A 15,460-nucleotide genomic window follows, 5' to 3' on the forward strand; every position below is an offset into this window, starting at 1 on the left:
AATAAGGTCATGGTAAACATACTGTATTGTTGTTGCAAATCAACAAGCCAGTAATTGGGAAACACAGGTGACCACAATGGTGCTAAGGAAATCAAACACGTTGCTAGTTGTCTATTGCGAAATAAGAGGTTGACTAAGACCACAAATTGTTTTAGATATTATATCATAAAATTCTAATAGTCCGTGGCCACATCCCAGAGCCTTCACATTTGGCCTGAGGGTTTACGGTATGAGCTGTGGCTGTATTTATTTAAGTACTGTAGGTATTCCTGCTAAAGCCTTTCTGCTAAAGCCTTTCTATGTGTTGACTGGATTGCATCCAGACAATTCCTGATGACTGTGTGCCCCACCATTAGGCTAAGGGATGTGGTCTGGCTCATTGCATTACAATGCAATCAAAAATGCACTTGGTTGCCATCCAGCTTCTTCCAGTTAATGCACCCTGGAGGGATGAGACGATAAAAGCAAAATCTGTTTGAAATGACAAGTGTAACCGAAGCCCAATAGAGCCGAGTTGAGTATACGGTAGGTTGGTAGGGAATAGTTTTGTTAGAGGAGAAGGATTCACTTTTACAGTGGGAAACATTTAATAACTCAATAAATGCAGTGTTGAGTGTGTGAGCATTCCACTAGCAGGTAGACAGAACAAGATGATGTTCAAGATATTGCACTGTATGTACATTTACTGTATATAGCCTATTTCTGTGCTGTACTATGCAGTTACACTGTTGTGTACAGCAGTGGTTCTCAACCTTTTCAGGCCGTGACACCTTAAATATTCATAATTAACTGGGGACCCCCCCACCCCGACGAGCACTTAGAGTTGAGGCATTACATTTTGTATAACACGGTTCTATTGTGAAAATAGCAGATCTACAGATCAACGCCTCGCGTTGCGAGGAGTTGTGAGCATGTACAGTAGATGGGCTATTTTCACAATTCTTCCCTCTAATATTTGACAATTTGGCCAATGTTTAATTTGTCATTTTAGAGGTATTAAAAAGTCCTTAAATTGTCACTTTAGAAATGTGCCCGCCATACACTTAAAGTTTATGTTGGTTTGTTTACTGTTGTTGAGTGAGAAAAGTTAATCATCAGGGGACTCTCCAAAATAATTTGGGGATCCACAGGTTGAGAACTACTGGTGTACTGTACAGTATAATGCAGGCCAGCAGTTTATTGGAGCTGGTTGCACTTTTCTGTCTTTCTCAAGGACCCTTTGACAGGGGTTGGCTGCGACAGGCATCCATGCTGTGGCCTTCTTCTGATGTGGGTTGGCCTCACACTAGCCTCCATGCCACCCCACCACCCAGATACTAATGTCAACCAACTGTGGAGTTGGCGTGGCAGACAGGACTGTAGGAAGGAGGCCATTAGCTAATATTTCTCTGAGTTGACAGGGGGAGAGTAGAGTAGACCAGGGGTCTTCAACGTTTTCAGGCAGAGGACCCCTTAGTTGAGAGAAAGATGAAGCAGGGACCCCCACAAACATTTCCATAGATTCCATATAGTTTCATTGTTTGACAGCACTAAATGAGTTAATAAACTTGACCTTTCACTATGTACTTAGTCTGCTCTTTTTCTCCTCTACACCAAACCTCTTTGCCAAAAATAGCCGATCCAAAAGCTCGTAGATCTGCTATTTTTGGCTAAAGTTCTCAGAATATGGACGCTAGGGTTCAAGTGGTTAATATAAAAAAGGAGAAAAAAAAGTTTCTATCACACAAAGATTTGGAGGACCCCCTGTAGTAACTCTGAGGACCCCCTAGGGGTCCCAGACCCCCTGTTGAAGACCCCTGGAGTAGACGATAGCTTGCCGTTCTGTGTTTAGGATGGAACCATGCAGACTCGCTCCCAATCTTCCGCCATAATCTGAAGACTCACCTCTTCAGACTCCAACCAAAGTGAAAATAGCAGATCTACAAGCTCACAACACGTTGTTTCGTGTCGCAGTATAGGGCTTGTAGATCTGCTATTTTTTCACTACTTCTTAATTTTTTTAATCTATTCATGAAAAGTATTCGTTTTTTACATTTTATTTATGAAATAGCCAATTTCCTATTTCTTGTAGCTTTAGCAGTATTGAATATACACATACTTTCTTTCCTTAGACCAGTATTTCTCTCCTCTTTCTCACCACACCTTTCACCCTAAACAATTAATTGACCTTTAATTGACATGTAATTAATATCTCTTCTAAGGGGAAGTTTACATGCATGTCTGGCATTGTCTGCCCATGTTTTTTTATGAGATTAAACAACCCCTGCCTCCAGGAGATGAGAATAAGACTGCATTTAGGTATCAAATGAAAAAACACAGCCCATCCCATCCTCTAATAAATGTGAATAGTTGTACCCTTTCCACTGCATGTACAATACAATGGACACACAGTCAGTCAGACAGACAGACACACACACACATGTGTGTGTGTATTGCAGTTGAAAACAGCGCCCCTCCCTTAACATGTGTGGTCATAAAAGGTACTACCACATTCTTGAGGCTACATACGGACCCACATAGATACACACACGGCCATGTATAGGGAGCTCCACACAGCTCCAAAAAGCCCCCCTTCCCTGTCTAGTCCATAAGCGACCCAAGCCTCTGTGCTTCAGTGTGAGCAGGATTGAGTCATTATCTCACAGTTAAAAATGTCTCTGATCCTCATTAGGGCCAATAAACTTCTCCATGTCCTCCCAGAAGCATTGCGGGAGTGTGTGGTTCAAGGGCTTTGAACTTGTGTCTGTCATGAGGGCTAAGACATCTGGTGATCCCAGGTCTGATGATGGTTCACCATAGGCCACCCATTATCCACATGACAGGACTGTCAACCGTCCAGTTAGGGCCAACACTGGGTCAAACCTAGCCGGTTGAGTGTCAGTCATTTTCAACCCTTTTCATATCAAGACTGACGTCCCGCCCCTATAGACTGCATTAGGTTGTGACTAGGGGTGGGTGATAGTGATAATTGACGATACAATGTCTCCACGATATGCCTTTTCAAAGGTATCGTATATATCGTGATACAATTGAGGGAGCCTTGAAAAAATCCTGTTTAATCGTTAATACAGAGATTCATTGCAGAATTTAAACCTGCATTTTGGTCTAAATCAGTAGTTCTCAAAATGTTAAATGTCAAGGTCTCCACTTAACTCTGACAGTATACAAATGAAACCTTACCAAATGGACCCGTAAGGGTTAGTTACATACTTGTAAAGTTCAATTTAGACCTCCCAAAAGGAACCCAGAGAGTCTAGTTTTTGTCAAGTAACTTGAAAAATATCCATAAAAACCAACTTGAAAAAAGAATTGTGATAAAATCGTGTATCGTGATACAGCTTGGGAAAATATCGTGATATTGTATTTTTCCATATCGCCCACCCCTAGTCGTGACCAGGCTTTTCTCTTCGCAGGTGAGTAAAGGCTTGGAACGAGGCTACTTAGGACCCATCCAGCCCTGCTATCCCCCACCACCCCAGCACCAGTCACTGTGGTGCGTCAACTATCCAAGCCTTTACCCTGACCGACCCACCAAGACGGCAATGTGGAAAAAGGTCTGTGCCTGTTAAACTCCTAATTGCATGCAGCCTGATGAAGAACAGTCACAAAGAGACTGAATTAAAAGCATGTTTAGTTTTTTATTATGAGGCAAAAGAACAAAGCCCTCAAAAGAGCAATGATTAAAGAACAGGTCCAATGCAAAAAGAAATAAAACATGCTTCTTTTCTGTCTGCTTCTCACTCCGGTTCTACGGTACTTGTTTTCTTCTGCAGCGGTAGTGACACTTTCAGAAATGCAAAATCGTTGTATCCTATCAAACATTCTTCCAGTGAGTTGGAAATAACGAAGGGATGATCATCTGCTAGACAGAGCTTTCTCATCCAACTCACAACTTTACGACGCTATGTGCTGCTCACTTCGGTCTGTTTCTGCGTTTCATCATTTCCCTCTTATCTCTACACTTGCTTGACGTGCCGAAGAGCAAGAACTGTTTACTCCCATCTTACCTAATGGTACCACATTATGCAAACCCCCTCCCCCCCCACGCGTCCCCCAAAACTATAGATCTTAGTTAGCAAGCAGAAGCTTTGAAGCTGCCAGGCCCCGAAGGGCTGTTCCCCTTTTTAGCTCTGCTGGCTCAACTGCTGAGGCATGTTCAATAATGGAACGCATCGTTGCATAATGCTGATGAATATTTAGACCGATGGTTGCTTGTGTAGGTATTAAGCAATAGGAACGTAGCCTTTGGCGTGTTGCTAAATATTCAGGACTATTGCGAGGAGTGTAGTAATGTCACACAGCCATACCCTGTCCAGAAACATACAGTACAGTATGTGAACTGGCATATTGTTGAAACATACTGATTCGCTGGGGTGTGTAAAACCTGTAGCTTGCCTTGCTGTGGATGTTGGCCTTTTTTGGGAGTGTTGAGGGTCAACACACAGCAAGATTCCCTGTAATAAGTAAGCAAAACAGTACACAATGAAGAGTCTAAATTCAACCCCACTTCTTTATTAAAGGCCCAGTCCTGTTTTGTATTGTTTAAACATATTAATGAGCATTATTTTCACACATATATTTTTTAAAGACTGATTAGATGGATATGCTATTTGGAGCTTTCATTTCATCATCATAAATCACATCGATTTCACCCCAATATTTATAACCAGTAAGACTCCCTAATTGGGAGATAAGCGACTGTCGCGTCGCATACACAAACTTTAGAAGGCGATGGTAGCCAATCAGGAGGGAATATGGGAAATGGGAGAGATCCATGTTGATGACATGACTTTAGAGATACTGTGTACCGCTTTGCGTGATTTTAGGGCAAATATTTGTTTTGCAAAAAATCGGCCTGATGGTGGCACTAGAAGAGGGGCATGTGAGAAATCAGGGGCGGAGGTTGTGATTTGCCATCCAATTTGCGTGATTTTAGGCCAAAACGTGAGGGAGCAGTGTTCAAAAATGTGTTTTGCAAAGATCGGCCTGATGGTGATGCTAAACGGGACAGATGCATGTTGATGACATGACTAGAGATTCTGTGTACCGCTTAGCCTGATTTTAGGCCAAAATCTGTAGGAGCAGTGTCCAAAAATGTGTTTTGCAAAAATCAGCCTGATGGTGGCGCTAGAGGAGGGCCATGTGAGAAATGAGGGGTGGGGGTTGTGGTATGGCAGCCAAGGAGTGTGTGTGCAAAGTTTGGCATGGATAGGGGCAATAGTGGCGGAAATATGAGTAGGGCAAAAGTGAGACGTGACTGACAGACTGACTGACTGACGGACAGACTGACAGCTGGTGGAAGTTTTGATAGTAACTGCGACCTGACGGTCGCAATAAACAACCACAGCATGTCATTTTGTAAGACTGATTGGGCCTATAATAAATAAACCCATGTAGACTGACTCTAGTTCTAACGTGGGATGATAATTCAAGATCCTTTGCATCATGTCTGAACACAAAGGTTCATCGTAGTTTTGCCGTTGCCGTCAGTGGTGTTTTTACAGGGAGTCATTTAGACCTGTGGTTCCCAAACTTTTTAGCCCGTGATCCAAAAGGGAATTTAGACATTCGCCTGGGACCCAAACTATTGGAAATAGCAGATCTACAAGCTCACAATCTGTCGCTTTGTGCCACTTTGTGAGCTTGTAGATTGGCTATTTTCACTACTTTTTAAACATTTGTTTTCTAATTCATGGGTTAGGGTTAGGGTTTATTTATTAATGAAATTACTTATTTCTTTTTTCTTTTTCATTCATGAAAATCTTAGCTCTTTTGGGGAAATGTTTCTTTGAAAATGTTTTGAAATAAAAATAATAATTAAAAACATGATGTAGGAAAACAAAAATGAAGGGACCCTTCCCTTCATTTTCCCGACCCAGTGCTATGGGAGTTGGGAACCAGTGATTTAGACCCTACGTATGTCATTTGCGGTGCTAAAGGCACCAGAATGGGAGAGCAACGTTTGAACGTTTGGGCTCACTGGGCAGCAGTCCAGCCTAGAGAGATCACCAAGCTGTGAAGAGCAGTCAAGGAGACCTTGTCCCTCCTACCTTACTACAATCTATCACCATCCTTCTCCATGTCTCTGTCCCGTCGTCCAACTTCCCCTCCATCAATCTATGGCTCTGTCACCTCTCTTCTTTTTGTCTCTCCTCACACTGTCCCTCTGTGTCTCGCTTTCTCTCTCTCTCTCTCTCTCTCTCTCTCTCTCTCTCTCTCTCTCTCTCTCTCTCTCTCTCTCTCTCTATCTCATGTGTGTGTCCTGCTGAATAAATGATGGCTATCTGATACTGCACCACTAGGCTGTGCTGAGTTGGACACTCTGGGAGGTGATACTATGCACAGAGAAGGATACACACACACACACACACACACACACACACACACACACACACACACACACACACACACACACACACCAACCACACACACACATGTGTGCGTGTGCGTACACACGCACAGTGTTGCTATTTTGTTTCCGTCAGCTCACACACACTCAAGGTGTCTCTCTCTCTTTCTCCCCCCTCTGTCTCTTTGTGTGTGTGTGTCTCTCTCTCTCTCTCTCCCATACACAACATGTTTCTCCCTAATGGCTCATGTCAAATGTGCCTATATTATATTCGAGTGTGCGTGTAGATTTGCAGTGGAGCTAATCTCTGCATAACAAAATGGCATAATGTCCATTTTCAGCTTGATCTACGATTCTACGCTGCCTTCAGAACAGGCTTCGCATATGTTGTGACGTTTAGAGTGGATCTTGTTGTGGTGCAGTTTGGGAGACAAAAAAAACTCTCTAAATCAGAGCTGTCCAAACATGCCACCAACTCGCTTAAATCCATACGTTATATAAAAATACGCAGGGGGCTGTGGAAAACACCACACATTTTTCCTTGAAGATTCTTCTCAACAGTTTCTGTCAAGCTACTGGGACAGCAGAGAGCTTGAATTCACTTACTTTCCACCGTGGTCCCCTCTCCCCCCTCCCCCTTCAACACAATTGTCCTTGCTGAAAATAGCTGATCTAAAAGCTCACAACATGATGCAAAATCGCGTGTTGTAAGCCTATAGATCCACAGTTTTTGCCGGATGTTCGCCCCCAGAATAGGGATTCAAGGCCAAGGGTTCACAATCACATATTTAAGTCTTGTGGGTAAAGGTGATTGTTAATATAGGGTAATCGATTTGACTACTGAGGGCATCCTTCAAGGCTTTAAAATTCTCATTCTCATTTTCACTTGGAACACTGTACAACGATCGTGTATATTTTCACTTGCACTCCATTGCGATGGCCGTCGGCCCCATGGTCGACGGCCATTCTCCCAAGACCCCTAGCACCTATTACATATCACCGTTCTGAGGAGCCAGGAAGTTGAGGTTGGACAGGTTTCAGAGGCACTTCAGAACAGAGTATGTTGAGGCCTTCTGAGGGAGAGCGGACAGGGGTAAGAATGTTTCACACTTCCCCCTGGCCCGGCCCAGCGGTGTCCGCAGTAGCCTCTCCCACGAGTCCCACATCCTCACACGCATACGACTGGGTGGAGAGATGCCTGGCCATGTGGTCTGTGTGCGTGTGTGCACTGTGTGCAGTGTGTTTAAGGTTGTGCGTTTTTCTAATGGCATGCAGGGCGTATACTTGCATAGGCATGTCTCCGTGTGACCACAGAGTGTGTGCGTGTGTGTGTGCACGTGTGCGTGAATGGTTATATATCAGTTTACAGTGTGAAAACGCCAATTCTTAGCTGTTCTGTGTGCGTGCCCGTTCAAGAGAGAGAGAGAGATCGCTAAAGAATGCACTATAATTTCCTACATTCCCTCTGTCCGCTGTCACTCCACACAGGCTCAGCTCCATGGGAGATAATATTTGAGATGACAGACATATCAAGACTGGTTAGCAGAAGGCAGCCAAGCAGATAGCAATGCGGAGGTTCAGATGAATGGAAACATGGCAGGCTAAAGGCTGATGCTGATTTAATATCGACACTAAAAGTAGTGGAGTATACGTTTACGTAGGCCTTCACTCTCAGTTTGATATAGATGTCGATGACGGACATCAACTCAACAGATATTAGGATTATTCTTGCCTCTTCAACACACAGGAGATTTCTCTGGGAGAGATGATATACAACAGAGATTCTCAAAGTGGATTCCAGGGACCCTGTGGGTTTCTTTAGAGGGGTCTAATTGGACCCATACAAGCCTGTGACTCTGACAGTGTACAAATGGAACCAAATGGACCCTAATGGGTCCATTTGGTTCCATTTGTAGATTTTGTACACTGTCAGAGTTAAGGGGAGACCTTGAAATTTGAAAGTTTGAGAAGTGTAAGGACCCAGTGACTGGTCATCATTAGGTCTGTGTAGTGCCAACCAGATGTTCAGTCTGGGACTATACACCAGCATAGCATACTGACCATTGTTCTTAGGTTACCATGGCAGAGTTCTCTATTGTGCAGGAGAGTGTGGGCAACCATCCTATTTGTCTATTAGACCTGATTACACAGGAGAAATAAGAAACGCTTTCTCCACTTGAACTATAGTTTAGGTTACAGCAGTCTAGTCCTGCCACATACCTCTGGCTGGCCGCAATGCCTGTTCCGAGCGTAGCTTCCTCTTTAACTCCTGTAGTGAAATATGTGTTTACAAACCCTGTGTTAACTAGTGTCAAGTTTGGCTGTGAGAGACGGAAATTTGAATTTGGTCTGATTCACCAAATATCAATGATTTGCATCAGCTTCGCCATAGAGGCAATCACATTGGAATAAAATGGTTCATGTGAGTGTGTGTGTGTGTGTGTGTTAAGGCTGTCAAATATATGATCAAAATTGCAGACTTTGGGGGAAAATGCACCATCAAGTCGGTGGATAGGCGGTCGTCCAGAACCGCCGATCCAACCTAGATGCCCAAATATGGGCATATACAGGGATGACATCAGAGATCTCCATATAGGGCATAAAAGGAACACAGACAGACGGAACAACAATGGGTACAACGGGTATTGAATACCCGGACGGGTATGCGTTCTGTGTTTGGAAGTCGGTTGGGTCGGTTCTCTGTCACTGCAACTGGGACTCCTACAAGTTCGTTTGGGGTGCCTGTTCAGTGGAACCGGAAGGGATAGCATACATGTGACGTTAGGCACACGTGACGTTATAACCACGCGGTGAAACTCCTCACTGTCAGTGTCGGGTGAAAAAGAAAGGGCAGGTCAGGGGCGTCACAAGGGGGGGGGGGGAGGACTGAGTTACTAGGGCCCAAGTTGGAGGGGCCTTAATTATTCTATACTTTAGCTATTGAAAAATAGCAGATATACGAGCTCACAGCGTGGCACCGAGTGCAGCGCTGCGAGCTTGTAGATCTGCTATTTTTGAAAAGTTGTGAAAATGTGTGCAAATCTTTGAATGTATTTTTAAGCGAACATTTGCAACTCAAATTTTGCTTCTGGGGGGTCCCTGGAACTAAATACTTTGAGATGGGGGTCCATGGCCAAATACATATCATTTTGGGGGTACTTCACATGAAAAGGTTTGAGCACCACTGACATAGAAACATAGGTTTTTCAAAAAACGTTAGAAGGATTTGAAATATTCAAAGACTTGCACAATTTTTCAAAAATAGCAGATCTACAAGCTCACAGCGTGGCGCTCGTGCCGCACTGTGAGCTTGTATATCTGCTATTTTGCAATAGTCAAAGCACAAAATAATGCGTAATAATTAGTTCCCATGCATCTAAATGGGTTAAACCCCCTCCCCCTAAGAAGAACATTCATGGGGGGCCCGCAGTGAATCCTTGTACCCAGGGCCCAGGTTTTGGTGCGACACCCCTGGGCATGGTGATGTGTACTGGAGGAGACATGTGGTTGTCTACACCCAGCCCAGACCAAAACAGCAGGGGTAGGCACTTGGCACTGGCTGTCACAGGGACTATATGCATTGGGGGAATTGGCATAACGGCTAAATTGCGGAGAAAATCTACCAAAAAAGCTGCATCTTGCACTGCAGACAAGAACCCAGATCAGTACCTTGTTGAGCTGTTCTAGATTTGGAGGGGGGGGGGGATAATAGTCTAACGAGAAAGCTTGTCTAATTACGTTTGACACATCAAACATGGCAGACTGTGTACAAATCGTTCCTCTCCCTCTGAGTGGCTTAACTCTTTAAGGCAGAATCATACAAAAAAAAAGAATCCTTTTTCCTCCAACCCTTTTGATGTTTAGAAATCCCCTGCTGGCCCAGTTTCAAGAACTCTCCTACTTGGAAGAGGAATGGGTTTCATGTGGAAGGTTCTGAGCCAGAGCTGAAATGATTAGGCTTGTATTACGAGTCACAGAACTGTATAGCGTCAGCCGGTCTGTACCTTTTTGCTTATACGCTTTGTTCTCTTTAATGAGAATTAATTTTTACTACTATCGTATTTCTGAAGGTCATCCAGCTCCACACTCGAGCTTTCATTCTCTGGTGATTTAATATGAACCATTTATATATTTGGGATTTTGTTTGTCGATTCAGGGACGTATTTGTGTAGATTTTCGGTATATGCCTCTGCCTGTTGTTTTGCTTTCACACAACGTAGGCTAATCCAGTTTGTATTCTGACCTCACGGCATGTTGTTTCACTTATGACTGAATTGACTTGGCCCATAAAGAATGAAAACACTTTAGTCATTTTGTGGACTGCCATAAACTCATGTTACTCCCATTTACCGTAGAGAGATACAGAACAAAAAACCTTTGAGGCATACTTTTGGAAGCTGTAATGCGCGTGGTATCTGTGAAATTGTATATTATCGAATATTTGCCAAGCACAGTTTAGCACTAAATTGTTGCGAGTCTCTTCATATATACAGTAAGCTGTTTCAAAAAGCATATTTATTTCTCCGCTGCCTTTCCCTCCCAGCAGTGTGTCGATGTCAAGAGGCTCAACGTAAGCCAACAGATTTAGCTGATCGCGGTCCAAAACCTTCAGTGGGAACATCGGCTAAACTGTAGCTTTGAGTTCTTTTCTAAACCACGGGAGGAAGACGCAAACAAATCCTTGAGTTCAGTTCACATAGATATACAGGGATCATGTAGCGGCCTGGTCGAAGTTTAACTTGTAAATTTGCTTGTCAGATAAACCGTGGAATCAAAATGCTGTCCAAAAGTGCAGCAAGCTAATCCTTTCTGCAACACTAAATTTCCATTTTGCTGGACGATCTAGACACCTGTCAGGGCTCATTTTATTTTATTGCATTGGTGTATCCAGTGGGATTTCAAACTCTTAAATCTGCCGTGTTCTTCTTGCACTGTAAAATGCTCTGTGTTCATTGACTCTTGAGAGTGTACAAATGGAACCAAATGGACCCGTAACAGCTAAACGTGCCAAATCCTTTGTCTGGAGGGACTGAGCAGAGGGAAAGGCCAGGCCCTTGCCAAGGCTTCGGTAGACCTTAGGGTCACAAAAGACAGCTACATTCCCTTATCGTTGGCTCATGTGGTGAGGAACAGCCCAACAGAACTTGGACAAGGACTCCATACTGTAGTCAGCCACTCAAGGGAGGAACAGGAGGGGATATTTGGTCCATCCTTTAAGGCAGGGGTTCCCAAACTTTTTTGTCTCAGGGCACCCCTACATTATAATTCTCACTCCCAGCACCTCATATTTATTGCATATCGTTGTTGTCGGGTGGAAACCTTGTATGTTCAAAACCGTTCGTTTTATATTTATCATCTATAAAATTTACTAAACTAGTGAAAACAGCAGATCTACAAGCACACATCGCGAGGCGTTGTGTGCTTGTAGATCGGCTGTTTTCACTAGTTTTGTGCAACAGAGGTTTCTGCCTGGTTTCTGTAATTATATTTTAGTGATTATGTTGTGAGGAAAACATTGAGATAATAGTCATTTTAGTTAGAAGATACTGAAAATAATGTGTACTAATAATGTGTACTTCAAGTTTAAAATGATACTAAATATTTTTTCCAAGTGTCCAAATAAATTCCAAATATTATCAAATGATCTCGCGGCACCCCTGGACTGCCGTCGCGGCACCCCAGGGTGCCCCGTCACCCACTTTGAAAACCCCTGCTTTAAGGAAAGGCTCTGCACTGTGTATGTACTGTAAATGACTGCAGTCAAATCAAAGCAAACAGCATAAGCGGTGCATGAATTCTGATTCTGAATTCGCTAACAATTTGGCATTTTTGTCTGTTTGTCTCACAAGTTCACAACGCATGCACATCTAGGTTCTACGTAAGTTATGTAAAAAGACGTGAAGGTAAACAAAATTGTGTCAAAGCAGCAATGTTTTTAAGCTCCACTAGCTACCCCGAATGGAACGCCAAATGTCAGCATGAAGGTCTAGACTGCACACTGTTCCTGATCTATACGATAATGGACACGCACGCACGCACGCACGCACGCACGCACACACGCACACACACACACACACACACACACACACACACACACACACACACACACACACACACACACACACACACACACACACTGTTCTTTTTTTTTTCAGCCTGTGGTTGAACCTCTAAGGCCCAGCCAACCCCACAGAGCTAGAGAGATCTCGGAACCTGGTTCTAATTTAGAGTAGAGAACACACACAGACACGCAGACACACAAACACAAACACACACACGCCCATGTGCACACAAGCACACATTTTTGGGAAAGTGCAGGGGGAAATCCTTTGGAGCTACAATACATCTCATGTCTCAAATTCAAATAAATCTCTGCCTTTTAACACACAGCCCCTCTGTTGCCTCTCCAAACCTACTACATTGTGTGTGTGTGTGTGTGTGTGTGTGTGTGTGTGTGTGTGTGTGTGTGTGTGTGTGTGTGTGTGTGTGTGTGTGTGTGTGTGTGCGTGTGTGTGCGTGTGTGTGTTTACCATGACCTTGCTCTTGACTTTTGTTCATCTCTCACAGATAAGGAGACCTTTGCATTGACAAGCAAAATAAATGCTGTGTGTGTGTGTGTGTGTGTGTGTGTGTGTGTGTGTGTGTGTGTGTGTGTGTGTGTGTGTGTGTGTGTGTGTGTGTGTGTGTGTGTGTGTGTGTGTGTGTGTGTGTGTGTGTGTGTGCGTGTGCGTGCATGCTTACACTCGCCGTGGGTGTGTACTACTATCAGCACAGAACACTAATGGACCACTTATATTGTGATGTGTTTGTATTAGATGGCGGGTACATATGAGCGAACATAAGTCAAAGTATGGCTCGCATAGCATCGGGTGAGTGAGGACAGATGCACTGTCAAAGGAGTTTATTGCCCAACAGACTGACTGGCTGTTTTATGAGCCCTGGGATGACAGGGCGTGTGGGGACGGGAGGGGCAGCGAGAGGCAAACAGAGTGACAGAAGGGCAGCGAAAGAAAAGAAAAGACGTGTTGAAATAAACCAGGGGAAGTCACAAGGAGAGCAGGAGAGAGCAGGAGTTGAGACAAAGTGAAGAGAGAGAGGTTGGACTGCCAGTGGCCGCTGCTGCTGTGCAGTATTTATCTTCTGTCTGGATCTCATACGGTCTGTGAGAAACCCAAAGACCCGAGGAAGATAGATTGATAGCAACAACCTTGAGGATAAGACTGAGGGGGACATATTTACGGTAAGACTTAACCTGAAACTTCGTAGTTGAATGACCTATCGTCGTCACTCCACTACCAGGTAAAGTTCTTCAACTTCTATTGGAGACTTGCAAGGATTAAGTGCAAAGGTGCATCGCTGAGTCGCTTGACATTATTAACAATGTACAATGGAAAAGTCACAGAGAAAGAAACGTGCAGGAAGGTGATGGAGGCACATGTTACTGCGGCTGATATACTGTAGTTCAGTGGTTCTCAACCTGTGGGTCCCCTGGGGTCCCCAGATGATTAACTTAATGTGCAACATTGTTTTTTCTCTCAACAGTAAACAAACCAACATAAAGTTTATGTGTTTTGAGGGTATCTACACATTTCTAAAGTGACAATTGAAGGACGTTGTAATACCTAATGGCCAAACTGTCAAATATTAGAGGCAGAAATTGTAAAAAAATAGCCGTTGCGAGGCGTTGTGAGCATGTACAGTAGATCTGCTATTTTCACAATAGAACCGTGTTCTAAAAAATGTAATGCCTCAACTCTTAGTGCCCATCAGGGTGGGGTGTGTGTGGGGGGGTCCCCAGTTACAATATGTTTATTTTGGGGGTCTGAAAAGGTTGAGAACCACTGCTGTAGTTGAGTCGACATCCAAGCTTTCACTTAACTACCTAGCATAGTTATCTGGAGCTAACATTCAGAGAAAAATGGCAGTGCTTGGCTATTTTTGCCAAGAATATTTAGTGTAACACAAAAACAGGAGCGGCCTTGTATAGAGCCCTTGGGAATCATCATATGGGTACATTAATGTGCGTAAGACTAGACCATGCTGAGAGACAGCCCGTCCTGTAGTACTAATTCTGTACCGCTTTTTGGCAGATCCTGAGGAAAATCATTAACTGCCGATCAGTATCGGCCTAAAAAAAATCCTGATCGGCACACCTCCTAATTATGATCTTATTTCAGCTTTTTATTCAGCGCACAGAACCTAGTCTGAACTGGACTGACAATTGCCATAGTGTAGCTTCAGATAAAGCTCAGCCACGTACAAGTGGAAAGAGAGACAGATTTTGGTCCTGTTGGAAGTGGATCCACCAAAAACAAACAGGTGTTTTTTTTTGTTGTTGCTTTTTTTGGTTTCCTGTGGTCATCTGGGCCCAGTGGTGCTATGGCTGCAATCCATTTAGTGTCCCAACCTGTAGTTTAAGAAAGCTTAGGGTGAAATGTTCCAGTTTTTTATTATTGTTAAGCCAACTCTGGACGCGTGTGCGTGTGCGTGTGCGCGTGCGTGTGTGTGTGTGTGTGTGTGTGTGTCTTTTCTGGCATAGCATGTTTGTTCTTGCTCTTACTCAAGTTGCAGAGCCTTAAGCACGCCGCGGCGCCTGGATCCAACTCAGCTAAATGTAACACCACCATCCATCAGCTTAACGACCCACTGATCAATTGGGAATGGTAGCTTGATTACGGAGAATATCCACCTAGGGACATTGTTAGTTGTGCTGGATGGCGAAAGGATGAGGTTGGTCAGGGAGACAAGGAGAGGGAGATAAACAGTGAGGGATAATAGTTAGCGAGAGAGACAAAGGGAGAGATATAGGAGGAAAACATGCGTAGACAGTAGGGGTTCGATGGAAACGGGGCAGAACATGAGAAATGCCGATATACAAGAGCAGCTGTAGTAGAGCTGAGAAATCAACCCAAGACCAGTGTTTACTTTAGATCATGGGTCTTCAACAGGGGGTCCTCAGAGTTACTACAGGGGGTCCTCCAAATCTTTGTGTGATAGAGGTTTTTCTTCTATATTAACCACTTGAACCTTCTGAGAACTTTAGCCAAAAATAGCAGATCTACAAGCTCACAACGCCTCGCAGCACGAGGCGTTGTGAGCTTGTAGATCGGC

General features: G+C 43.9%; 1 protein-coding gene across 2 annotated transcripts in view; it reads left to right on the forward strand.

The window, feature by feature from the left end:
- ccdc102a (coiled-coil domain containing 102A) overlaps positions 1-15,460 on the forward strand; it is a 124,062-nt gene that overhangs the window by 8,291 nt on the left and 100,311 nt on the right. The window contains exon 2 of one of the 2 annotated variants that reach the window (XM_080730818.1): positions 3,414-3,554. The exons of the other annotated variant lie outside the window; for it this stretch is intronic. The gene's annotated coding sequence lies outside the window, so the exon portion shown is untranslated. The remainder of the gene's footprint in view (positions 1-3,413; positions 3,555-15,460) is intronic. 2 annotated transcript variants of the gene reach the window in all.

This window comes from Nannobrachium achirus, assembly GCF_963921795.1.
Source record: "Nannobrachium achirus genome assembly, chromosome: 7".
Lineage (NCBI taxonomy): Eukaryota > Metazoa > Chordata > Actinopteri > Myctophiformes > Myctophidae > Nannobrachium > Nannobrachium achirus.